The sequence below is a fragment of the Pongo abelii genome, chromosome 10 (assembly GCF_028885655.2).
Source record: "Pongo abelii isolate AG06213 chromosome 10, NHGRI_mPonAbe1-v2.0_pri, whole genome shotgun sequence".
NCBI classification, from domain to species: Eukaryota; Metazoa; Chordata; class Mammalia; order Primates; family Hominidae; genus Pongo; species Pongo abelii.
The window spans coordinates 54,776,207-54,796,024 of NC_071995.2; the positions used below are offsets into that span (position 1 = coordinate 54,776,207).

The 19,818-nt window shown below is 40.6% G+C and overlaps 1 pseudogene; it reads left to right on the forward strand.

The window, feature by feature from the left end:
- The first annotated feature begins 9,094 nt into the window (after positions 1–9,094).
- On the forward strand, positions 9,095–10,332 carry LOC100458947 (14-3-3 protein theta-like; annotated as a pseudogene).
- The last annotated feature ends 9,486 nt before the right edge of the window (positions 10,333–19,818 follow it).

A 19,818-nucleotide genomic window follows, 5' to 3' on the forward strand; every position in this document is an offset into this window, starting at 1 on the left:
TTTTCTATCTTATTTGATTGGTTATTATCTATTGATTTCAATAATTATTTTGATGCTTAAATTATCATTTGTTTAGCTGGTGGGACCCCTTTCAAACCAGCTTGGCTCATCTTGTATTTTCCCTGCATCAGCTCTGAAGTCAGCCATTTCTCCAAGCAGATTTTTTCCTTTCAATGGGGGAATGGTATTTAGAAGCCACGATCTTAGTACTATGTATTTGCATTATTATTGAGATCTTGCTGCTCCCAGGCCCTCTCAGGGAGAAAGGGAACACACACACACACACACACACACACACACACACACATATATATATACACACACCCAAAGATATTCAGGTTTAAGTATTGCTATGGTTTGAATGTATCCCCCCAAAAGTTTGTTAGAAACTTAATCCCCAATGCAACAGTGTTGGGAGGTGGTGCCTAATAAGAGGTAATTAGGTCATGAGGGTGAAGCCCTACATGTATGGATTAAGGCCATTTTTGAAGGAGTGGGTTGGTTATTGTGGGAGTGGGTTTCTGAAAAAAAGATGAGTTTGGATGATCTTCTTTCTCTGCCTTGTGTGCTCACGTCCATCTTCCACTCACGTTATCATGCAGAAAGAAGACCCTAGCCAGATGACAGTGCCATGCTCTTGGACTTTCCAGCCTCCAGAATCATAAGCCAAATAACCTTCTATTATTTGTAAATTACCCAGTTTGTGGTATTCTGTTATAGCAGCAGAAAATAGACTAAGACAAGTATCTATCTACCTATCTACCTACCCCCTCTATGTACTGAAAATCTTGACTTCACATTGTGAACAGAAGTTCTCTGAAAATGAGTTTGGAAGAAAGAGACTTTATTCCAGAGAACAAATTGCAAACTGGAGAGATGCAGCCTTCATTGTAAAATGAAGGTGCATTCCAGAGAACAAAGAGAGGACTCAGGTATTATAGCAAAAGTTTCTCTGCCCAGGTTCCCAATCAAGTCTATTTATGCAAATGAAGTATGGAAAAACTTAGTTCTGATTGGTCAGTGCAGCTGAGTTCTGATTGGTCAATACCACTGAGCCCTGATTGGCTCATACAACTAAACCCTGAGTTGGAGGCAGGTGATCTCTGATTGGTTGATTTCCAAACCCCAACAGAAATTTCTGTCAGTTGTTTCTTTCCAACTACCAACGGGGGATATTTCTGGGTGCAGTTTATCTTGGCACCCACAAAAGGAACTGGTTTGGCTTGATCATAGAAAGGAAGTTCCTATGATAGTTTTTGTTTTTTTTGAGATGGAGTCTCACTCTTGTAACCCAGGCTGCAGGCTGGAGTGCAGTGGCACGATCTTGGCTCACTGCAACCTCTGCCTCCTTTGTTCAAGTGATTCTTCTGCCTCACCCTCCTGAGTAGCTGGGATTATAGGTGGGTGCCACCACACCCGGCTAACTTTTGTATTTTTTTAAGTAGAGACGGGGTTTTATCATGTTGGCCAGGCTGGTTTTGAGCTCCTGACCTCAATTGATCCACCTACCTCGGCCTCCCAAAGTGTTGGGATTACAGGCATGAGCCACCGCACCCAGCGGATAGTTTTAAAACATCTTTCTGAGAACACAGAGTATAAGACTGTTCTTAATGTGGTTTGGATCTGTGTCCCCACCCAAATCTCATGTTGAATTTTAATCCTCAGTGTTGGAGGAAGGACCTGGTGGGAGGTGGTTGAATCACAGGGGCAGATTTCTCTCTTTTTGTTTTCATGATAGTGAGTGAGTTGAAACCGGGTAATGGGCAGAGGTTGGAACAATTTGGAGGGCTCAGAAGAAGACAGGAAAATGAAAGTTTGGAACTTCTGAGAGACTTGTTGAATGGTTGTGACCAAATGCTGGTAGTGATATGGACAGTGAAGTCCAGGCTGAGGAGGTCTCAGATGGGGATGAGGAACTTAATGGAAATTGGAGCAAAGGTGACTTTTATTATACTTTAGCAAAGAGGTTGGAGGCATTGTGTCTCTGCTCTAGAGATCTGTGAAACTTTGAGCTTGGGAGTGATGATTTAGGGTATCTGGTGGAAGAAATTTCTATGCAACAAAGCATTCAAGGTGTGGCCTGGCTGCTTCTAGCAGCCTGTGCTTATATTCATGAGCAAAGAAATGACATAAAACAAAAACTGGAACTTATATTTAAAAGGGAAGCAGAGCATAAAAGTTTGGAAAATTTGCAGCCTGGCCATGTGGTAGAAAAGAAAACCCCATTTTCAGGGAAGGAATTCAAGTCAGCTACAGAAATTTGCCTAAGAGGAGCCAAATGTTAGTAACAAAGACAATGGGGAAAATGCCTTGAAACCATGACAGAGACCTTCACAGCAGCCCCTCCCATCACAGGCCCAGAGGCCTAGAAGGGTTTCTTGGGCCAGGCCCAGGGCTCTGCTGCCCTGCGCAATCTTGGAACAGTGCTCCCTGCACCCCAGCTGCTCCAGCTCCAGCTACGGTTCAAAGGGCTCCAGATATATCTCAGGCCACTCTTCAGAGGGTGCAAGCCATTAAGACTTGTCAGCGTCTTTGTGGTGTTAAGCCTGTGGGTGTGCAGAGGGAAGAAGTTGAGGGTTGGAAGCTTCCACCTAGATTTCAGAGAATTTATGGAAACACCTGGATGTCCATGCAGAATTCTGATGCAGGGGTGGAGCCCTCATGGAGAACCTCTACTAAGACAGTGTGGAGGGGAAATATGGGGTTGGAGCCCCCACATAGAGTCCCCACTGGGGTACTGCATAGTGGAGCTGTGAGAAGAGGACCACTATCCTCCAGACACCAGAATGGTAGATCCATTGTCAGCTTGTACCATGTACCTGAAAAAGCTGCAGGCACTCAATGCCAGCCCTTGAGAGCAGCCATGGGAGCTGAGCCCTGCAGGCCAGAGGAGCAGTACTGCCCAAGGCCTTGGGAACCCACCCCTTGCATCAGTGTAGCCTACATGTGAGACATGGAGCCAAAGGAGATTATTTTGGGGCTTCAAGATTTACTGACTGCGCTGCTGGATTTTGGACTTGCATGGGACCTGTAGCCCCTTTGTTTTGGTGATTTATCTCTTTTGGAATGGGTGTATTTATTCAATGTCTGTAGCCCCATTGTATCTTGGAAGTAACTAACTTGTCTTTAATTTTACAGGCTCACAGGCAGAAGGGACTTGCCTTGCCTCAGACGAGGCTTTGGACTGTGGACTTTTGAGTTAATGCTGAAATATGTTAAGATTTTGGGAGACTCTTGAGAAGTGATGATTGTATTTTGTAATGTGAGAGGAGCCTGACATTTGGGAGGGGCCAAGTGCAGAATGATACAATTTGAATCTGTGTTCCTGCCCAATCTTATGTAGAATTGTAATTCATAATGTTGGAGGAGGGGGCCTAATGAGAGGTGATTGGATCATGGGGGCAGATTTCCCGCTTGCTGTTCTCATGATAGTGAGTGAGTTCCCATGAGATCTGGTGGTTTAAAGGTGTATAGCACCTCCCCCTTCACTCTCCTCTTCCTGCTCCTGCATGTAAGATGTGCCTACTTGTCCTTTGCTTTCTGCCATGGTTGTAAGTTTCCTGAGGCCTTCTCAGCCATACTTCCTGTAACTTTGAGCACCTCAGTTAGCCATGGGGAATTCATTTTGTCTGTTGGCCAGGGACATACTTCGACATTTCCCTCCCTTTGGTTGAAACCTGCCACGGGCAGCATTGACTACCAGTGTTATGTCTTTGTCCCATATTATTGTTGAAGTGACGTGGCTACCTGCTCTGGGTCCATGTAGTCCCTTGGTGGGACTTCTGTGACTGAGAGACTCATAGCCAATTTGAACAGCCTGGGCCAGGCAAGGTAGAAAGTCAGGTAAGCAACTGTTAATTGTCTAAGAGTGTTCCTTGTTGGAGTTTGGCAGAGGCATCAGGAAATTAGGAGAATTCAGGGTGTAGTTCAGTCTACAGGTAGATAACAAGGATCTGAAAACAATGTTCAGGTCTACAATATAGTAACAGTTATATAGTTTTTCTTTGGAAACATAAGTTTTTCTTTTTACACTGATTTTATAGGAATCTTAAATTTAAAACCTTTTGAGTTTAGGAAGCCAAATGAAGGCAAACTTTAGATTTCACTTACAATCTTAGTGTCCTTGGGCATGCCTGGAAGTAGCAATTTTGACTCACTTACTGTAAGCCTGGGAACTCTTGAAGCCACGCATTTTATGTACATTCTTAAATATGACATTTCAGTCAAAACCTTGATATTATAACTGAGAATTCCAGCTGTATCCTGCTTATAGAGAGCATGTAAATAAAATAAGCATACTCACAAATAGTTTCTAAATTTTGGAGATCTCAAGTAGGGAGAAAAAGCAAATGCTTCCACTTTTGTTAACAAAAGGATATTTTACTAAATTATTACAAACTATAAAAAATTATGAAGTAAATTTCCTTGAATCTGAAAAACAAAACATGTAAGAAAAGAATCCTCTAAATAAAAGTCATAAAACATTATCCTTATCAATTACTTAATTTCATGTAATCAATTTTACCTTGCTTGACACTGATCAGCAGTTCCATGAAAAGCAATTTTGGACTATAGCTGATTGACAACACATGTCACTATATCTCAGAATTTTATCACATGCAATTTTGAAACACATTTTAATAACACATTTACACATGTAACTTAAAGAAAGTTAAAAATAATTTTTATTTGACAATGCTTCCTAATAATATCTAAAAGATGTAATTTAGGGCTTTGATCCCAGGAAACCTTCCAAAGATGTCACAAGGTTTAAAGTTCAAAGTATCTGATTCAATAGAATCAAAGTTCGCTGCAAGATGATAGTTATTCATTTAACCAGACTGACAATCAAAAGATGTCAAAAACAATAGAAAAAGTTACATGAATGTAAAAACCTTAACCCTTTTAAAGCTCAGTTTTCCTAAGTAATGAAAAACCTAATAAAGATAACTTGAAGCACAGGAAATTATCTTGGTAAAACAGAATCTTTGTTTCTTAGGCCAATTACCCACAAGGCAAAGAAAAGAAAATCTCTTGCAATGTGATTGCTTTTTCTTTTGGTAAGTTCATTTAGATAACCTGAAAGTTAAACCTGATGAAAAGTGAACTGGCAGAACCAGAAAAATGTTACAGCAGTCAACAAAAAGGTTGAAGGAGAATGTTATCATCCCAACCAAGCAAAAACCATATCTTTTTAGGATAGAAAGAAGGAGAGCTGTATTTCCAACCTGAAACTAGGGAAAGAAGTTAGATAGATTCCAGGGAGAAATGTGGCAGAAATAGAAACTGTTTGTAATTGAGAGGATGGCTGTCAAAGAAAAAAATTTCAGAATTAATCAAAACCTCTTATAATTTTACTAAGAGCAAATCTACATTCTAAGAAAACCTTGCTATTCTAACACAGGGGACAAAATCTGCATCAGTGTGTTTTTCACATCAAAGTTCAATCCCTAGTAAGACCCATAAATAATTTCCCTCCAATTGTAGACAAATTGATGACACAGAAAATTTCCTCTATAAATGCTATTTTTATAAACCTTATCATGACTTACTCAGACCATTTATGATATGCTTGGACTTTCTGCTTTTTCTTACACTTTCTCTTTCTTAAATAACCAATCATTTTACTCTAGGAGAAAAATTTGCCATATAGCATTCTTTCTTATACAAAATAATCCTCTTTCTTTTCAACCTTTCTTACCAAAAATGCATCATATTCTTCTCATATACTTACATATGGAATGGTCTTTTTCATCTCTAGTAGTTTAATCACACACATTAGTTATAACGTCAACTCTTAGAAACCCTAATTTTCAATGAAAACCCAGGAAGTTATCAATTTTTCTTTTGAGACAGAGTCTCACTCTATCACCCAGGCTGGAGTGCAGTGGCACAATTTTGGCTCACCTCAACCTCCGCCTCCTGGGTTCAAGCTATTCTCGTGTCTCAGCCTCCCAAGTAGCTGGGACTACAGGCACACACCACCACACCTGGCTAATTCTTATATTTTTAGGACAGATGGGGTTTTGCTGTGTTGGCCAGGGTAGTCTCAAACTCCTGACCTCAGGTGATCCACCTGCTTTGGCCTCCCAAAGTGCTGGGATTACAGACATGAGCCACCACACCCAGCTAGAAGTTATCAACTCTTAACCACCAATCACATACCAAAAATTCATGAATACACATTTTACAATTTCCAGAGACATAGGCTTTCTAACAAAACAACTCTTTAATATGAAACAGGACATTTCTACTAACAGATTCAAAAAACTTTTGTTTTTCTTGGAAATAAGAAGCCAGCAGTATATGAGCCTATACTTATATTCAACAACAAATATCTTGGCATTATGTTTTATCTGGAAATGACCTAGACATTCAATGAACATCCATCATTTAACTTAGCTTAACTAAACTCTAAGGGTATACTTACCAAAGAGATTTAAAAAACCTTCCCAAGTAAACATATTACAAAACATAAACCATTATCAAAAGCTAATTTACAAAATTTATCCTGTCCACATTCACCAAATCCATTCACTCTCAAATAATTATGCCTAGAAAATTTCCAGAGACATCAAACAAATCTAGCCATTATCCCAAGCTGTTTCTGTCAACCAATTGTACATTATTGCATTCCAGGCAAATATTACAAAAGCAAGAACTCTAAAGTTAAATACATGCACATTTTGCTGATAACTCAGAAGATGCAGCAATTTACATCAAAGCAACAATATTAGTCTAGTCCCATCTGCCAAAAGATGACTAAATCACATTAACTTGAAAAGCATTTCAGGTTATTCACTTAATCTATGAGTATTCCTTTTTTTTTTTTTTAAGAGATGGGCTCTCACTGTCACCCAGGTTGGAGTGCAGTGGCCCAATCATAGCTGACTGCAGCCTCAAAATCCTGAGCTCAAGTGATCCTCCCACCCCAGCCTCCTGAGGAGCTTGGATTACAGGCATAAGCCATTGCACCTGGCAAGTACTCATTTATTTATAAAACAATTTGGAACTATAGACAATATATGAATAGATATGTAAACATATATATGCACAAAAATACAGACACAAATAAAGATCTTATAGCTTTTGTTTTAAAACTTAGCCATGAGTTAAGTAAAACTCATTAGTTTAAAAAAACAATTTGATTCCAACTGCATTTCTGTAAATGGAACAGGTTGAAATTTATCTGTTCCACATGGCTGAAGCCTTTATTGAGCTTTAAAGAAAATAGGGTAGCAAATTTATACCTCAAGCACAGAAGGAATTTAAGCTTTTTCAAGAAATCTGGGTGTGTTAGAAGAGGATTAAAATGGGTATCAATGTAACATACAATTGCAGGAATTTCTCACAGGACTTTACAAGAAACACACAGACAAGTTCAGAAAAAATTAAGAAATGTTTCCAAAATAACCAGCTGAAAGAGTGAAAGAGGCAGGAGAAAGTGAGGGATAAAGGACAAGTGGCAAAAAGATTTTCTGAAAGAAAGACTGGAAGAAGACAGGAAGACAGGAAGAGTGGCAGAAAGGGGAATGAAGACAGGAAGAGTGGCAGAAAGGGGAGTCTAGTGGAAGAAGTTTCTTCCAGAGGGTTTTTTGCAGTTTTAGTTTCAGGCTTACAAGCTCTAATCTCTCTTTCTATTTCATTAAGGCATTCACTCAATTTGGAATTTTTTTTTCTCTCTCTCTTTCTGAGACAAGATCTCACTCTGTCACCCAGGCTGGAGTGCAGTGGTGCAATCTTAGCTCATTGCAGTCTCTGCCTCCCTGGTTAAAGTGATTCTCATGCTTCAGCCTCCCAAGTAGCTGGGACTACACGTGTGCACCACCATGCCCAGCTAAGTTTTGTATTTTTAGTAGAGATGGGGTTTCACCATGTTGCCCGGGCTGGTCTCGAACTCCTGACCTCAAGTGATCCACCCACCTTGTCCTCCCAAAGTGCTGGGATTACAGGCATGAGCCATCACATCCAGCCTGGAATTATTTTCTCTTAAGGGAGGCAATAGTAGCCTTTTGATTCTGTTTAGAATTTTCTAAAGGACCAAGCCAAATGCCCATCAATGATAGACTGGATAAACAAAATGTGGTACATGTTCACTATGGAATATTATGCAGCCATAAAAAGGAATGAGATCATGTCCTTTGCAGGGACATGGATGAAATTGGAAACCATCATCCTCAGCAAACTAACACAGGAATAGAAAACCAAACACCGTATATTCTCATTCATAAGTGAGAGTTGATCAATGAAAACACATGAACACAGGGAGGGGAACTACACACACTGGGTCCTGTTGCGGGGTGGGGGCAAGTGGAGAGAGAGCATCAGGACAAATAGCTAATACATCTTGGGCTTAAAACATAAATGATGGGTTGATAAATGCAGCAAACCATCATGGCACATGTATACCTATATAACAAACCTGAATGTTCTGCACATGTATCCCAGAACTGAAAGTAAAATAAAATAACTTTCAAAAGGTCCAGTTGCACTGCAGAGAGCCCCTAGTCCTGGGAAACGAGGTGCAGCCACCCCCTTGCCTGTCATGTAATGCACATTCCTGGGAAATCTGGTGCTAAACCATTTGTAGATAACTTGCTTCAAAAAAAAAAAAAAAAAAAAAAAAGGCCAATTGGGAAAAAAAGACTTTCTGTCTGCAGCCATACCACCTTGAATGTGACAGATCTCATCTGAAAAAAAAACTTTCCATTATCTCTGGCAGTTTTGGTGTTTTCTATTCCAATTGTGCAAGCAGGAACATTTGAAATTTCAAAAGAGCTCCATTTCTGCCAAGGAAGTTTAGGATTATCCTAGGTAATTTTTGTCCAGAGACTTAGCCAATTGTAACCCCCTGGATTATAATTTTTGCCTATAAAGCCAGCTGGAGTGCTGAAAAGTGGCTGATCAGCAGAGAAAACTTAAAATACAAGCTACCCATTGCACTGACTTAACAAAGACATCCCTTCCCTTCCAGTGTCCTTAGCGTGAATGTCTCCACAAAACTTTTGCACTGACCTGACAAATGCATCCTTTCAAGTGCAGTAGAAGTCCATGCATCCTGGCAAAACTGAAGTGTAAGCATATCCCACGAAGTATGAGGGTACCCCACAAAGTGCAAGCATATCCCGCAAATGGGTACCTTGTGGAGCCAGATGAACAGGCTTCCTGAAGAAAATTAAGTCTGTGAGACCTTAGCCAAAGCATGGGAATTCAAGAGGACTTACTGGAGGCCACCCCCCTACTCACCTCCCATCCTGAAGACAACTGAGGCCAAGAAGACAACTGAGTCCAAGGGGCTCTTGCAGGCCCTAATGTATTGGTTTAGGATGATGCAGGGAGGAGAGTTGTAGTTTGCTTCAAATCCCACTTCTGATGCCAAGAATGCGAATGAAAGTTCTCTGAAAAAGGGAGTGCCAGGGTGGGCCCATGGGCCTCCTCCGGTGGTGCTGGGCTTGAGGGCCTGAGCAAGGCACAGCCCTCACGAAGTGGCCAGGATCTCCTCAGGGATGGCTTTGGGTGGAAGCTCTTGAGAACTCCTCTCAATCTGGCTTGGGGCTTGCCCTCACTCTCCTCATCTTCTGCCTCTCTCCCAGTCGCAGCCCTGTGCCTGCCATGGAGAAGATGGAGCTGATCCTAGAAGGCCAAGCTGGCTGAGCTGGCCAGATGGTATGACTACATCACTACCTGGGTGAAGGCTGTGACAGAGCAGGGCACCAAGCTGTTCAACGAGGAGATCAACCTGCTTTCAGTGGTTTACACATACATGGTCAGGGGATCACAGGTCTGCCTAGAGGGTCATCTTGAGCATTGAGCAGAAAACTGTTACCTTTGACAAGAAGTTGCAGCTGATTAAGGGCTATCAGGAGAAAGTAGAGTCTGAGCTGAAATCCATCTGTACCACAGTCCTGGAATTGCTGGATAAGTATTTAATAGCTGATGTGACTAATCCAGAGAGTAAGGTCTTCTAATTGAAAATGAAGGGAGATTACTTCCTGTACCTTGTGGAAGTTGCAAGTGGTGATGATTGAAAACAAGATAGATAATTCCCAAGGAGCTTACCAAGAGGCATTTGATACAAGCAAGAAAGAGAGGCAATTCACCCACCCAGTCTACCTGGGGCTTCCTCTTAACTTTTCTGTATTTTACTGTGAGACCCTTAATAATGCAGAGCTCACCTGCATGCTGAATAAAACAGATACACCTCAGAACTTGATACACGGAATGAAGATTCATACAAAGACAGCACACTTACCTGCTTAGAGACAACCTAACACTATGGATATCAGTCAGTGCAAGGAAGAATGTGATACAGTAGAAGGGGCTGAAAACTAAATGCATAAAGGGTGTCATCCTTCCTTCCTTCAAGAAACCTTTTTATGCATCTTCATTCCTTATTCCACTTGAATTTCCTATAGCAAAGAAACCCATTCATGTGCTTGGAATTCACTGTTTATAGTTTTTTCACACTGCATCTTTGGGAAAACTCCATTCCCTGATTTTTGTTTGTCTTGGCCTTCCTGGTGTGCAGTTACTGCTGTAGGAAAGCATTCATAGCTTAATTTCATATAAACATAAGTACCTTCCAAATGCTTATGTAGAGGACTAAAAAATGTACCTGGTATTTAAGTAATCTGAACCAGTTTTGCAAATGGCTGTGTTTTGTATTACTGTGAAGATATAAAAATGTAGTTAATTATAATTTAAAGAATGTTCTGCCAAGACCAGCTCAGTTGTGGAGACCCTAACCCAGAGGTGCTAGAGGAATTAAAGACACACACACAGAAATATAGTGTGTGGAGTGGGAAATCAGGGGACTGACAGCCTTCAGAGATGAGAGCCATGAACAGAGATTTACCCACATATTTATTGACAGCAAGCCAGTGATAAACATTGTTTCTATAGATTATAGATGAATTAAAGTATTCCTTATGGGAAACAAAGGGATGGGCCGAAACAAAGGGATGGGCCAAAACAAAGGGATGGGCTCTGGCTAGTTATCTGCAGCAGAAACATGTCCTTAAGGCACAGATCGCTCATACTATTGTTTGTGGTTCAGGAATGCCTCTATGCGGTTTTCTGCCCTGGGTGGGCCAGGTGTTCCTTGCTCTCATTCTGGTAAACCCACGGCCTTCAGCGTGGGCATTATGGCCATCACGAACATGTCACAGTGCTGCAGAGGTTTTGTTTATGGCCAGTTTTGGGGCCAGTTTATGGCCAGATTTGGGGGCCTATCTCCAGCAGTGTTCCATGTAACTTCTTAATTTCTACATTCCCTCCCTTACTCTTTGGGGGTTTCTACTCAATAATCAACTTTTCCATGCTCTTAATGCATTCTTTTTAGTAGAAATCCAGAAATATCAGATTGAATGGAAAAGCACTTGCCATTTCTGGGTTGAGGTGTCACAAATTGAAATGTCTCCTTATCACATATTATGGAGGTCATATGTATCTGTGGAAAGAGTAAATAAGAGTTTCCTTATTCACTTTTCATTTGCTGCTGTTTAAGTTGGCAGCTTTCCCTCCCAATAAAAATTCATTTACACTTCCTGCCTTTATAGTTCTGGTATCTACTTTACTATGTAATAGAAGTAGCATGTTGCTGCCCGAATACTAGCATTTCTTTTGGCAAACTGAAGTACATGTCACTTCTTAACACACTAGAAAGGGGAAACAAAGCACACAAGTCCAAGTCTAAAACTTTAGTACATTTCTATGCAGATTTGTGTATATGTAAGAGGGTGTCCTGTTTGTCTAGTGATTGTTATTTAGTTGGACAACTGTTGTGTGTTGCTCATCATTGACTAAGTCCCAAAAAAGCCTTGTGAAAATGTTGTGCCCTATGTAACAGCAGAATAACATAAAATAAAATTACATTAAAAGTAATGGCAGAACCACAATTACTATTGCACCAACCTAATATAAACCATTTACTGTGGCTTTGTAACAATTGCATATTCCTATATTAAGGGACGGGTGAATTTACTACTTTCTAAAGTTTATTGATAATTCCCTTTTGTGTAAAATGTGGTAGTGATACCTATATTTCTGCATCATGATATACTTGTCTAGGGATGCCTGGACATGCATAAGATTGGACTGCATTTCTTAGAATGTATTACTATAGATCAGTCTCCTAGGCCATCTCTTCCTCAGACATAGATCATATCTGGTTAAGTGTTATGTGAAATAAAGTGAGCATTTTAAAACTTTAAAAAAAGTTATCTGAAAAGGAATTTGGAGGAAAGTAACTTTATTCCAGTAAACAATTTCCAAGCTGGGTCCAGCCTTCAGTGTAAAATGAAGGTGCATTCCAGAGAACAAAGAGTGGTTTTGGTTTTATAGCAAAAGTTCCTTTCCAGGTTCTCAATCAGGTCTGTTTACGCAAATGAAAGATTGAAACTTCCTTAGTTCGGACTCATTGGGGCATCTAAGCCCTGATTGGTTGATACAGCTGAGCCCTGATTGGCTGTGGCAGGTTGTCTCTGATTGGTTTATTTCCAAGCCCCAAACCAGAAGTCTCTGTGGGGTGTTTCTTTAAAATGGCCAATGGGGATGCTTGCTGGCTCCCCTTTGTCTTAACAGCAACAGGAACTGGTTTAGCTTGATTACAGAAATGGAGGTCCTATGATATTTTTACAACATCTTCTGAGAACAGAGAGTACATGACTTTTCCCAAATCCAGCCATGGCCACTTGGCTCTGTTTTAAATTTGAGCACCTCAGTTGCCATGAGGAGTTTATCTTGTCTGTGGGCCAATGGTATGCTTTAACATGGATACCTTCAATGCCAATTCAAAATCTCAGGATTCATTCCAGTTTTCTCCTGTGATATTGTGAAATATATATTTGACCTTCATCCCCATCTCCTGACATATAGCTCCTAAAATCCTTGGAATCTCTAGAGCGATAAGAGTGTCCTTTGTATGCTAATGAGATGACTGGTGGCTGGGGCCCTAGTTTCAGAGGGAGGCTGGTTGCCAGAGAAACCAACCATGTAGATTAGAGGGTTGGAAATTTCAGTCCATCCCCCTACCCCCTCAACCTCTGGGGAGCAGAGAGTGGCTGAAGGTTGAATTGATAATCCAATGGCCAATGATTTAATTAATTGTGTCTACATAGTGAGGCTTCCATTAAAAACCCAAAGAACCCAAAAGGACTGGGTTCTGGAAGCTTCCCGATAACTGAATACATGGAGTTGCCTGGAGGGAGTTCTGTGGAGGGCATGGAAGCTTTGTTCCCTTCCTACTAGCCTCATTCCATGTGCCTCTCCCATCTGGCTGTTCATGTGTATCCTTTGTCATATCCTTAATAATAAATGGGTAAATTAAGTGTTTCCCTGAGTTCTGTGAGCCATCCTAGTAACAATCAAACCTGAGGAGGGGAGAGTGGGAACCCTAGTTTATAGCTGATCTGTCAGAATTATATGTGACAACCTATTATTATTGGTATCAGAAGCTGGAATAATCTTATGGGACTGAGACCTCAACCTATGGAATCTGACATTATTTCCAGGTAGGTAGTATTAGAATTGAATTGAATTAGAGGACACCCAGCTGTATCCTTTGGAGACTCTGCTGGAGAATTGGTTATTGGTGGTGTGAAAGGAAAATATCTTGGGTCCCCAAAATCACTAAAGGGAAGAGTCAAGCTGGGAACTGCTTAGGGCAAACCTGCCTCCCATTCTATTCAAAGTCATCCCTCTCCTCACTGAGATAAATGCATATCTGATTGCCACCTTTGGAGAGGCTAATTGGAAACTCCAAAGAATTATACCATTTTTCTCTTATCTACCTATGACCTGGAAGTCCCCTCCCCACTTTGAGTTGTCCAGCCTTTCCAGGCCAAACCAATGTTCATCTTACGAGTGTTGATTGATGTCTCATATCTCCCTAAAAAGTATAAAGCCAAAGTGTGCTCTGACCACCTTAGGCACATGTCATCAGGACCTCCTGAAGCTGTGTCATGGGCACATGTTCTCAACTTTGGCAAAATAAACTTTCTAAATTAACTGAAACCTGTCTCACATTTTCAGGGTTCACTGTGGGGAAAAATCCTCACACATCTGTGGCCACAGAAGTATTCTGTGTTGATTAAGTAGTGAGAGAGAGTGGTTGTTTCCTCTCTATATTCTTACATTTATCTTTCCATATTTCTTAATCCCTTCCCAGTGAGCACTCTAATTTTCATTGCCCTTAGTAGATTTACTTATTGTTCAAAACTCCTGCCATTACTTTTTTTTTTTTTTTTTTAGATGGAGTCTCGCTCTGTCACTCAGGCTGGAGTGCAGTGGCACAATCTCAGCTCACTGAAACCTCTGCCTCCCATGTTCAAACAATTCTCCTCCCAAGTAGCTGGGATTACAGGTGTCTGCCACCATGCCCAGCTAATTTTTGCATTATTAGGAGAGATGGGCTTTCACAGTGTTGGCCAGTCTGGTCTCGAACTCCCAACCTCAAGTGATCCACCTGCCTTGGCCTCCCAAAGTGCAGGAATTACAGGCATGAGCCACCATGCCTGGCCTACTATTGCCCCTCTTGTGTACATATTTCCTTCATGCCCCACTTGGGCTCCAACACTTCATCCCAAACAGCCTTCCTTCATGGACTCCCTCTTCAACCTTCTTGTGCTCTGACACCTCCTTCTGGCCATTGTGGTTCCTATCATGCACTGCCACCTCCCTTCAACATGCATGCTTACCTTGTTTTTGAATTGAACTATTCAGGAATGGACTGGTAGAGGAGAAGAAAAGAGAATCTTGCTTTTTATAAGTTTTTTTAATCACTAGCTTAAAAATCACAATATTTTAAACTTATGTTTAAAATTGGAATATTACAGATAAAACCAAAGGCTCTTTTGATCACTATACCTAATTCTGTTCTGCTTACTGTTTTTCAGGAAGTAACTCACTGTTACTAGTTTGATGTGTATCCTTCTAACCTTTAAAAATATAATTTTATATTTATATGCATGTTCCCAAGGAAAAGATATACATATTAATCTTTTAAATTTTATTCTCCAGTTTAGGAAAAGCCATTGAGGCTAGAACATTTAGAATATGATGCAAAGTCTCTTCCTTGAACAAGGCTTACTTGGAGCATGAGTCAGGATTATTTTGCTTGCTGGTGACAGAAATCCAACTGAAAGTGGCTTAGGCAAAAAGAGACTGTATTGGCTAATATAATTGGGAAGTTCAAGGTACAGGAACACTAGGAAAACAGCAAGGACACAGACCACATACTCATGTGCATCTAGGTCAGCAGTCAGTGCAGCTCCACTTAGAGCAGTGGGAGTGAAAATAGCAGAAGTAGCAAGATATCCACCTCCTGACATTATGTAATACATGAAAGTAGAATGAGATAAATATCTGTCAAGGAGAGATTTTTGTAAATTCTAGCTATTATCCCACATAGCAAGTTTGCTGAATTGCACATTGTACAATTCTAGGTGGCAATTCAAAGGACAAATCCCAGCTTTGTCCTGGGACATTTTAATACAGCCAGGATGAAGGACAGTGGATGAAACTCTAAAGGATCAACATCTTAGTATGCAGTATTCTGTTCAAAGAGAAAACATTTACAGAAGAAACTACCCAGATAGATTCAGGGCCTTAAACTATGTCATTAGTACACTGTCTCTCTCCATCTCATGGTTCCATTCTCATTGTGTTGATGTCATTCTCAGTCAAGCTGTCTCCTTGACATGGTCAGGATGGCCAGTAGTCAAGCCTACATTCTATCGGCATTGCAAGTTTCATAATAATTTTAGCACAAACCCCAGGATTGACTCTCATTGGCCTGTCTTGGGTCATAATGTTGCAGGAATTAGTAGGATAAGAGAGACCTTGGGGTGTATACAGGAAGATCTTTATTGAGTACACTCAGACCCATCAGACTTATCCAAAAACTGGGCCTAGAACAAAGACAGCACTTAATGTTTATACACACTTCAAAAAGGGGGTAGGCTAGCTTGAAGCAGGCTTACCATGGTGCAAAAGCAAGGATACAGAGGCAGAACAAAGACAGTTAATCAAATTGTGAGAGGCTCATAACTCAGGATTACACATGGCCATTGCTGTGCAGCCCAGATGTTTGTTATCTGGGTTTGCCCTAGTGCCTAGCATTCCCTGACCTTCACTATGGCACCCAGATGGCTGTATCTCACCCCTGCTCAGATGGTTTAGGGTGTTCTCTATACCACTTAGATAAAACAGAATACTTGAATTTACTAGTTACAGAGAACAGGAATCTATAAACTCATACCATAAGAGAAAGGAAAATTTGTTTTTCTTCTCCCTATGTTGAGGGAGTGCTAGGAGAGTCTTCAGGGCACATTAGATAGTATTATCAAGACTTTTCCTGGGTCTGGGCTGTGCCTGTTTCTGCCTCTGGGACAAGTCAGCCTAATACAGGAAAGCTTATTTCTCTTTTTAATTTTATTTCTCTTTCTTTCTTTCTTTAATTTCCCACCTCAATAACCCATTCATGAATCAATCACTGTGCATGGGGGGTAGAAATTAATACCCATTTTCTCCTTTTTATAGTAGCAAAAGGAATTTTCAGTGTTGGGCATATTACTGCTCAGTGAAAGAAATAATTTTCTAGCCTCTCTTCCATCTGGATGTGGACTTATGACTAAAATCTGGCTAATGGTATGCTGGCAAAAAATTTGTTCAGCTTATAACTCACATCCCTAAAAGAAAGGAGTATGTGCTCCTTGTTCCTATTTTTCCTTTTCTCTTGGTTGGAATTAAAACTTGGTGATGAGCCATATTGGAAGATGTGAATAAGAACAACACCTAAAGATGGTAAAGCAAGGTATAAGGAGTCAGGGCTTTCGACACTGGGGAGCTACCATGCCACTTTGGCCTGCTTCTGCTCAAACTGCTGCAAGAGAGAGAAATAACCATCATGATTAAACTAAAAGGAATCGGCTAAAATAATCCAAAGTGGTATCCTCTGTGGAGTGGGAAATGGAAGGAAATAGGAGAGGAGCTCCTGTGGGTTTTCATAACAGCCCTTGTAACTATTTGGTCGTCTGTGTGCCCATATACTGTTTGTAAAAATAAAAACCACAATTTGAAAAGGAATGAGATAGAGAGAAGGGTTCTCTTCTTTCTCTAAGTAGTCTTCTGTTGTGAACACCTAAGGTTGTGGTTTAGGGGAAATATCAAAAGTATAAAGAAGAAAATAAAAACCACAGGCATCTGACTACCCAAAGACAATTGCTGTTAAGAGTTCAGCTAAGACTCAGTATATTTCCTCCCAGTCAAATATTTAACCCAGCACATTTCTGTTGCATCTCAAGATTCAATTGAATGGCATAAACACAAACTGGTCACTGGGTGCAAATAACATAAGAGATAAGACACAGTTCCTGTCCTTTAATTCTGTTATGGGTTAGACTTACACTGTTAGAAGCAAAAGCAACATAGGGCTTTGATTGCCTCAAGAAATCACCTGCCTAATTTCTTTCTTATTAGCAAATAAACACTGTACTTACTGAGTTTAATCCTTGCAGCACCAGAAGTTCTAAAAAGAGAAGAAACTTTGTGAGGCCAGTAATGTGCCTTCAAAATTATATGCATTTCAGGCTAGGCAGGAATTTACTAAATTTAATTCTTATTGTATACCTACTACAAGAGCTCACAGGCCTTCACTTTGGCTGACCTGACTGAGAGTGATGTTGTTATCCTTGGCGTAGCTTCAATGTAAAGCCTGGGGCACTACAGTTGCCTGATGACCCCAAGTGGTTAATTTCTTTTGGCTTTATTATCCCAATAAGAAAAATTAAATTCTGTATACCTTAAGCCCAATTCAGATCATGAAAACTATAATTTCTTTTCTCATACAAATCTGATGAAGAAAAAAATTTAGACAAGACAAACAGGTGAAAAAATGCTTTGCATCAGAGCTGTTTGTTGAGCTGCAGGCTCTTGAATCCACTTGCTCTGCAGTTACAATTCTGTGTGGAGGTGGGAGACGTCAGTGTCACACAGTGGTTCAGCACATGTCACTGGAGCCTGACTGAGGTTAGAACCTCAGCTTTCATCTCACTTGGTTCCTCATCTGTAGAATTGACATGTTAATAATAGCAAATGATTGTTACAGAAGATTAAATGAGTTAGTATCTGCAATGCACTTATTCCAGTGTCTGGCATTTAATATGGGCTATGTAAACATTTATTGAATAATAAAATATTCAATTTATTCAATAAAAAATTCATTTATTGAATAATAAAAATAAATCCTGTCTGAATGAATTCAAATAAAAGCCTTGGCCATTGCTATTCATAAAACATTATAGACTTAAGAACTAGCTAACAAATCCTTATTATTTATTTGTATTTTTTTAGACAAGGTCTCTTGCTCTGTCACCCAGGCTGGAGTTCAGTGGTGCTATCATGGCTCACTGCAGCCTCCACCTCTTGGGCTCAAGGGATTCTCCTGCTTCAGCCTCCTAAGTAGCTGGGACTACAAGTGTGTGCCACCACATCTATTGGGGGAACCAGCCCCCAATATTTCAACATATGTTCTTTTCTATTTTCCCTAAGTGTCAGCCAGTCTGAGAAATAAAGAGTGCAAAGAGAGAAATTTTACAGCTGTGCCTCCAGGGGTGCCATCACATATTGGTAGGACCGTGATGGTGACTTGAAGCCACAAAACCAGCAAGTTTTTATTAGGGATTTTAGAAGGGGAGGGGGGTATGAATAGGGAGTGGGTCACAGAGATCACATGCTTCAAAAGGCAATAAAAGGTCACAAGGCAAATGGCAGAGCAGGATCCCAAGGCAAGGGCAAAATTAGAATTACTGATGAGGATCCCTGTCCTGCTGGGCATGCATTGTCTTGATAAACATTTTAACAGGAAACAGGGTTCAAGGGCAGACAATCGGTCTGACTAGAATTCACCAGGCTGGAATTTCCCAATCTTAGCAAGCCTGAGGGCACTGCAGGAGACCAGGGCATATTTCATCCCTTATCTTCAATTGCATAAGACAGACACTCCCAGAGCGGCCATTTATAGACCTCCACCTGGGAATGCATTCCTTCCCCAAGGTTATTCCTTGCTGGGAAAAGAATTCAGCAATATTTCTCCTATTCACTTTCTGCAAGAAGAGAAATATGACTCTGTTCTGCCCAGCCCCACAGGCAGTCAGACCTTATGGTTATCTCCCTTGTTCCCTGAAAATTGCTGTTACCCTGTTCTTTTTTAGGGTGCCCAGATTTCATATTGTTCAAACACACATGTTTTACAAACAATTTGTACAGTTAATGCAATCATCACAGGGCCCTGAGGTGACATACATCCTCAGCTTATGAAGATGATAGGATTAAGAGATTAAAGACAGGCATAGGAAATTATAAGAGTATTGACTGGGGAAGTGATAAATGTCCACGAAATCTTCACAATTTATGTTCAGAGATTGCAGTAAAGACAGGTGTAAGAAATTATAAAAGTATTAATTTTGGGAACTAATAAATGTCCATGAAATCTTCACAAATTATGTTCTGCCATGGCTTCAGCTGGTCCCTCTGTTTGGGGTCTGTGACTTCCTGCAACACACATCCAGCTAAGTTTTTATTATTTGTAGAGATGAAGTTTCACGATGTTGCTCAGGCTGGTCCCAAACTCCTGGGCTCAAGTGATCCTCCTACCTCAGTGTCCCAAAGTGCTTGGATTACAGGCATGAGGCACTGCATTTGGCCCCTTACATTCTTTATGTCAGCTCTTTAACAAGCTGGTTGGTTTTCTCTTTCTCAGGTAATTCATGAAAAATAAGATATTCCACAATTGTTATTAGACAATATTCTATCACCTAG